We start from the raw sequence: 7,607 nt of genomic DNA on the forward strand, positions 1-7,607 counted from the left end.
CATTAAAGTTGTAATGAAAAAGTCAAAATTTCATATTTTCCAGACAATGCAAAAATGTTGACCCAATGGATAAAATCAAAATTTGTCTGCAGAGAACACATGCTAAACAACAATAGTTTGTGATTTTTATTGATGTTAACAAAAAGTAAAAGTACAGAGAGCATATATAAACTTAACTGCACAAAAAATAAAATTTTGCAAATCCAGACACAAATAGACTTTAACTCAAAATACAAAGCTTTAATGTAAACTTGGATTTGCAATAGGCCAGTCTCTTTTCTTTAATAGAGGGTGTGCGCTGATGTCACTTTCCCGTTGGGACACGACCCTCAGCTGGACTGAGTGGCAAAACATTCTGGAGCAAGGCTGATTTTAATAAGAGAAATTGCAGAAATGGGAGCAAAACAAGCTTCTTTTTTTCCTGAAATAAATTAAATGTATTTGGATTCAACAGTGATTATTACAACTCGCCAAAGAACCAGTATTTTGCCAGGAATTGGACTTTCAGACATTTATATGTACCTGATTCCAATGCCGGGGAAATATATAAAGCAAAGCCTGTGAACACTTTATCTGCTAAACAAATACTATAAATACAGTTTAGGTAGCTCTAAATCCAGATGATTATATAATCGTCATATTACGAGTTGTCAATACAGTATATGACCTAGTATATGATTTTAGCCCAAAATTTTACATATCTAACATAAAATGTTCTGATGTCTGGATTCAGGTTGTTTCTGAGAATAGCAGCAATCTATTTGTTTGTCTTTCTGTAGCTTTCGGAAGGTTGTACAAAGATTGCTCTGATTTATTGTTGAATGTGCAGTCAACTGTATCTATTTGTACCTAACCCTTTCCCAGATGTGTTTTGGGTGTTGCGCTGTTTTTGCAGCATTCACGCTGAACACCAATCCTGCCACTCAGTGTTTTTGCCACTCAGTTGGTGTAATACAGTTACACTCCGTCTACTGGGACATCATGTGCACACTCTTATATTGGAACCTCAGTTCTAACAAACTGTTGCCTTCTCATGCCGTTCTATGGCAGCTTCTGAAACAAGAAAGAAGATAAAAAAATGTTGCATTAGTCAGTGGCCACTTGAGGTAGTTGTGATTAAGTTATTTGTTGCATTCTGCAAGTTTCATAGCTTAAAACATCCTCCTCATTATAAACAAAGCATTGATTCAATCCAAAAATGGATGTTGCAGGATCTGTAATTATATTAGCACGAGACTGCTTCCAGAGCAAGACATCAATAAATACTATTTTGACAAAGAGAACTGATTGTCTCCTCTCCAACAATAAGCTGGGGTGTTCTGGTTCAATGTGGCTGTTGTCGTGTCATCAAGGTGGATGATGCACATTAGTGGTGGAGGAGATTGCCCCCTTCCATATGTAAAGCACTTTGAGTACCCAGTAAAGCGCTATATAAATAACTATTAAAAAAAACATAACCCCAAACTTTTGAATGGTACTAGTGCATGTTTGAGATTTTACATACGTACCGGTACATAGGACCTCTGAGATAGGACCTGCAGTCCATCAGCATGGAATAATTTAGAAAAATAAAAATGAACAATTTGTCAAAGTGCCAAAAAAAATTGTTTAAAATGTCAGTTTTAAAAGAAAAAAATGCATGTTTTTTATATTTTTTTTTTAGGTTTACTAATTTTGTATTGTTCATACATTCATAGTATTGTTCATTCAGTGTCACTGTACATACTGTTTGACATTTGGATGTCAAAGCCGTCTTAAAATGAGTAATAATATATATATATATATATATATATATATATATATATATATATATATATATATATATATATATATATATATATATATATCATTTTCATAAGAAATTTACAGATGCAAAGTGATACAGGTAAATGTTGTGAAAAAAATTATATTAACTTATTTAATTAGCTTTTTCAGTTCACCACCTGTACTTCTGTAACCTTACAGTTTATGGATAGATGCTATATAAATGCTACATGTACAGCATTATCTACTGTGTTTGTGTACAAACTGTATTCGTAGCTTAGTGGCTTTCAATAATGCACATTCATATTATTAAATGTATTAAAGCTTTCCTTTGTTGTAGAGGTTTTTTCTGTCGCTCCTGAAATCACAGAACATATGATCCATATTTGTTTACCATGAGAGACCAGAACAGGTTTCAACTACTTGGATTTTCGCACTCTGCGAGGTCCGTTAGGTTAAATACATGTGCTTATTACTATCATCCATTGACAAATTTATCAGCAAAACCTTTACATAACTATCAAAACCTCTCATCTAAACATAAAATGTGATTAAACGTTCAAAAACAATAGTTAGCCTAAATTACCTCTTTTAAAAAATGTTAGTTCTGTTTTGCATATCTACTTCTTCAAAGGCACTAACGTCACATTTCTATCAAGTAAATATACCAGAATCGTTTCAATTAAAGGCAAGAAAAGTGTCAGGAACAGTAATGTGTATTACTTGTGTGATTTTATGGACTAAACTCACCTTAAAAGCGGCGAAAACAACAGCGAGAGCCGAAGTTTTACTGCATGTTTGTCGTTTCCCAACACAGATGCAGGTAGCTCGTAGGTAGATCATTTCTAAAGACGTACATAAAGGAATGCGCATGCTCAAGCGTCTACGCCAATAAAATTCGCTATATTATAAACCAATTAAATTGGGTGTAGGCGGAGCGACACGTGTCGCCCCGCCTTAATGTGTCGCCCCGCCCCATCGTCCAGACTGCACTCTGGGGTTACTCCCCTCCTCCACTTCAGGTAAAGGTGGTGGGGAAAATCCTCTACTTTAGATGACTGCTCTGTTGCAAAACTACTGTCCTCACTCCAGTCACTATCCATCTTTGCGAGTCTGACAACTGTCAAACAAGTTGTCATTACGGGTCTCAGGTCCACGCCCTGAGCGTTGTCACATTCACAATTGATTATATTATTGGTCAGATTATTTAAACTATATTGTGGAAAACGCAATTTTTTAATAATTATATCCAATAACATTAGGGCTTTCCTATAACACTCTTTTATGTCCCTGGTACAAATCAAAACATTATCTTAAATAATGAACAACGTTGATATTATACATCAATATTACATATACATAATGCAATTAATAACAATGGCAAAATGTAACAATGGCAATCATGCAGCAACACTTTTCTTCATATAATCAGGCACAGTTACAGTTGTTTGGTGCTTCAACATGTTTTGTAGCTGGGGAAACTTTGTGTTACACCCTCCCTGCCCTGCACATACATAAAATCACTGTCAAGTGTGGTTAAATTTATATTCTTTGCATTGATTAATTTAATAAACATTTTCATTTCATAGATGCCTCATGTTTCCCAGACTCTACTTAAAGTGATTGAGAGTCATTAATCAGCTCCAGACAAAAATGGACAGACTTATAGACAGTTTATAGACCATTTAGTTTATAGACAGACATTTAAACCTAATATTAAATTCAGTGACTACATTATATTCATTTGCATTTTAAATGCAATTGAAACATTTTCCAATATCTAAAACAAAAGTACATTTTGAAAGCAATGCACCATTTTACCAGATAAAAGATACACTCAATATATATTTCAGTTCTACTTTTTGACCAGTAAATCAGGGGAGAAAATATTGTACTTTTTACTCCACTATATTTCTATCAAGGTCCTCGAAGTTAAAAGTTGTTTCTGTAGCAGCTTTGAAAGTCAGTTAATTTTTCCTTCTTTAAAAGGTGTTTGGGTTTTTGCAGAAAGCCTATAAGGAATCACTCTTGTAGGGTCACAGCATTTTTTTGAACACTGATCAGTTTATAGCAAAATGGAAGAAGACGGGTATCAAAATGTTCATTTTGGTGAGTATTCACATAAAGAGTGTATAGAAGTGACAGCAGCTTTGTAAAGAACTTTAACTTTTATACAAGTATTTAAATTAGTTTAAGTTAGTCGTATGCTAGCACGTCAGATTGGAGCATCACTGACTGGCTTAAAACATGATGGCATAGTTTGCATTCATACGATAATAATAAAATAATGCGTTGGCATAAAGGAAATTTACTTTTCATACTTGAGTACTTTTGAAAACAAATACCTCTGTACTTTTACTTAAGTTAAATTCTGTTTTTACTACTTTCACTTGTAACGGAGTAATATTTGACCAGTTGTACTTATACTTTTACTCAAGTAATGAAGTTGTGTACTTTGTCCATCTCTGGTCTTTTGGCACGGCAAAAAAACAACAACAACTGTTCAGTATAGTAAGTAAGTCAGACAGAACAGTGCAGAATAAGGCAAGCAGGGCTTTTTGCTTGAAGCATGAGATGGATATAAATGAAAGAGAAGATACACTACTGCTGTCGAAAATCCTCTCGGTTGATGGCAAAAACCATGCGGTAACGTTATATATAACCACATATTGCGCAGCTGGCAAACATCATAACTCAGCAAAAAACGCTGAGTTCGCTGCAGGTCAAGTTGAGTGTATGGTGTTTTTGACGAACAACATGTAGATGTTTAGTGAGTGGAAATGGATTGTTTCTGAATGTCAGTTTGCTATTTTGTATTCACATTACGTGGTATGTTAAAGCTTGTTTTCTCAGGTTACTGATGCACTAGCAGCTTTATGCACTTCTGCTAACACATCACTTGAATATATTAAACATTTATTTTTGTATTGCCCTTTTTCTATTTCAAATTGGGACTGACTTTAAAATAGATATTCCTAAAATAGAAATTTTAAAATAGGATTTTTTTTAATATAATTAAATTATTTTGCTGAAGTTTTATAAGCATGACACAAATGAAAGAACCCTTCCTATATTACCTTTTAGAAGACTGATCTCACACTTTGAAACGCTTTCAAACATGAGATCACAAGACAATAATTTTTCTACCTTGATTCATAAACTTATATTTGTGTATTTATTTGTATTGTTCATTTTATACTTGTTATTGTAATTCTCTGATTTACACATTTTGAGCTGTATTTACAATGCTTTGTATTCATCGTTTTTATTGCATTAAACTTGAAATGTCTGCACTTGAACTAAATAATAAATTAAAAAAGTATTAAAAAACTAATTATTATTTTAAAGATAAAAATGTCTCCTGACACTATTAAAGTCATACTAATTTTGTACTTTCATTTAACGTAGGCTACATACAAACTAAAAGTAATATTTTTATAATAATGGTAAAGCAAATGTTTTTGCTGTATAAAGGTATATATATATATATATATATATATATATATATATATACATGTTTGATCAAACACTCATCATATAATATAAAATGAAGTAAAACCGGTTTAATAAACTACTTTTAAGTGACATTAATCAAGTAAGCAAAACAAACAACATTTTATCCAAAAAACATTTATTAAGTAGTCATTTTTACAATTAAGTTTTTTAAAATGTCAGTTGAATTCGTCATCAAAGGCTTCTGTTCAAGTCAAAACCTATTTTTTTACGGTCTATGGTCAAAACTCATTCCTCCACCTCCACTGATTCTTAAGGGGGTCGCACACCGGACGCGGAGCTCGGCGGCGCTCGGCGGCGCGCCACGTCTTTAAAATTCGAACACATTGTTTTCAATGAGTGTACGCACACCGGTGGCGGCATTCGGCGCCTGTCCGCGGCGACTCAGGAAGTTGTTCTAAATCCTGCCGCGCCACAGAGCGCCATTTCAAGGCTTTATATTAAAAGTATATTATCGTTAAGGTATACTGATTTCAACCTTTGCTACAAGACACATTTGTTTTACATTCTGAGTTCAACAGCTTGAATAAAGTCTAAACATATTTTGGGGAAATGTATAATAAACGTAGCCTTTTAAAATGTGCGCGTCTGGTGTGCGATACCTGAGACGCTGCGTGGCGCGCCGCCGAGCTCCGCGTCCGGTGTGCGACCCCCTATACGATAGTAAAACTAAGGTTACTGCTGATTGGCCAACGCAGTCGCCAGGAGAAAACTCTCACCACGCCCCTACCTCTTGCCACGCCCATTACTCCAAGCTGCAGCTACCCCTATACCGTATAACTCATTCGTTTACATTAGCTAATGTCTGAAGGTTTAAAATAATTTAGTCAATAATTTATCTATTTAACTTCCTAACATAACAATAGAGTATTACAGCAGAATACAAGTTACATTACACATCACATTCTTTATGAGTTCTACAAACCTCCTCATATACTACATTTCATTTCTTCCTTTGACCAATTCAGGGGGTGCACCGTTCCCGGAAGTACTGCAATACCGGGTCGATGCGTGGAGTGGACGGAGCAAGCCCCTATTCCATCTCCCTGTTCCAAAAATCAATTTAATATATGGTGCCCGGGTAGGGCACGTATCAGATATTAAACTGATAAGAACAGATACTACACTTGATCTTAGCCAAAAGGCCGAGAAGCGATACCTACAAACGGGCGCCTGTAGCAACCACATTCTTAGAGACAGCAAATAACATGATGGTAAGCTCACTTTTTTTCTTTTTCTTTTTTAACACAAAACGTTCTTTGTATAGACTGTAGTGTTAGCATTACCCATATAGGGCTCGTAGATTCAATCGAGATTCCCATATTTTGAGTCAATTCTACGTTCGTGAAATGTCTACACTACAGCGACCGTAGACAATAAGGCCATTTTATTGGCCGAGAGTCTACAGTCCCTGAACGTAGACTCCCAATCATAGAACAGAGACGCTGCACGTGCTATTGCTTAGCTTTCTGATTGGCTCTGGGAGTCTACAGTCACGTAGACTTGAGACGTTACAAACTGCCCGCCCCTTTTCGCTGTTTTTTCCGGTTTGTATCTCACACAGCATCTTACGGATTTATTTCTGAACCGCTCGTTTTAAAATCTTCCCGGTCTACGACATCCGCTCCAAACATTATAATGCTCACGATAACTTAACTGTAACAACTGAATCCACTTCACCGGCGGCTTCTATAACCTTACTTCGACAGCGATGTGCCGCACAACGGTCACTGTCGCTCGTGTCGCCGGATGTCGCCAGCGCTCCATTGAAATGAATGGGATCGTGTCGCTTTGTCGCTGCGTGTCGCTGGCGGTGTGAACGAGGCTTAACAAGGTCTACTTGTCTGACAACGTTGATCAAACACTGGTGTTAATTCAAGAATAATCAATCTTTGGCCCTCTCACCCATTTCCTCAGCGAGAGACACTAAACGCAGCCTTGCTTACAGTATCCTCTCCTTTTTATTAGGTGTAGCCTGATAGATAGATAGATAGATAGATAGATAGATAGATAGATAGATAGATAGATAGATAGATAGATTAAAATATTAAAACATGACATAAAAACACTTTACAAAAATAGAAACTATTTAACAAACATATTGTAACATATAACTGCATTTCATATTTTAATTTTCACAAGTTTATAGGCTACCAAGTTATATAAATTACTTTTTTCTCACTTAAAATCTGTTGTTAGGTTTGCGCTCGAAAATAACTTACTATCCTTAATTGGTCTTGTTATTTTGCATTTTAGGCTTATTTTGAGCAGAAAGTATGTGTATCCTGCTCATGTATTTGTTGCAAGTGTAATTGTTTATGTTTTTTATA

The 7,607-nt window shown here is 35.3% G+C and overlaps 1 non-coding gene across 1 annotated transcript; it reads right to left on the bottom strand.

Annotated features, from left to right (window-relative positions):
* Window positions 1-6,243: 6,243 nt before the first annotated feature.
* LOC137088881 (U2 spliceosomal RNA) lies at window positions 6,244-6,434 on the bottom strand. The gene has a single exon (XR_010907595.1). It is a non-coding gene; the product is annotated as a U2 spliceosomal RNA (small nuclear RNA).
* Between the last annotated feature and the right edge of the window lie 1,173 nt (window positions 6,435-7,607).

This window comes from Pseudorasbora parva, chromosome 1, assembly GCF_024679245.1.
Source record: "Pseudorasbora parva isolate DD20220531a chromosome 1, ASM2467924v1, whole genome shotgun sequence".
NCBI classification, from domain to species: domain Eukaryota; kingdom Metazoa; phylum Chordata; class Actinopteri; order Cypriniformes; family Gobionidae; genus Pseudorasbora; species Pseudorasbora parva.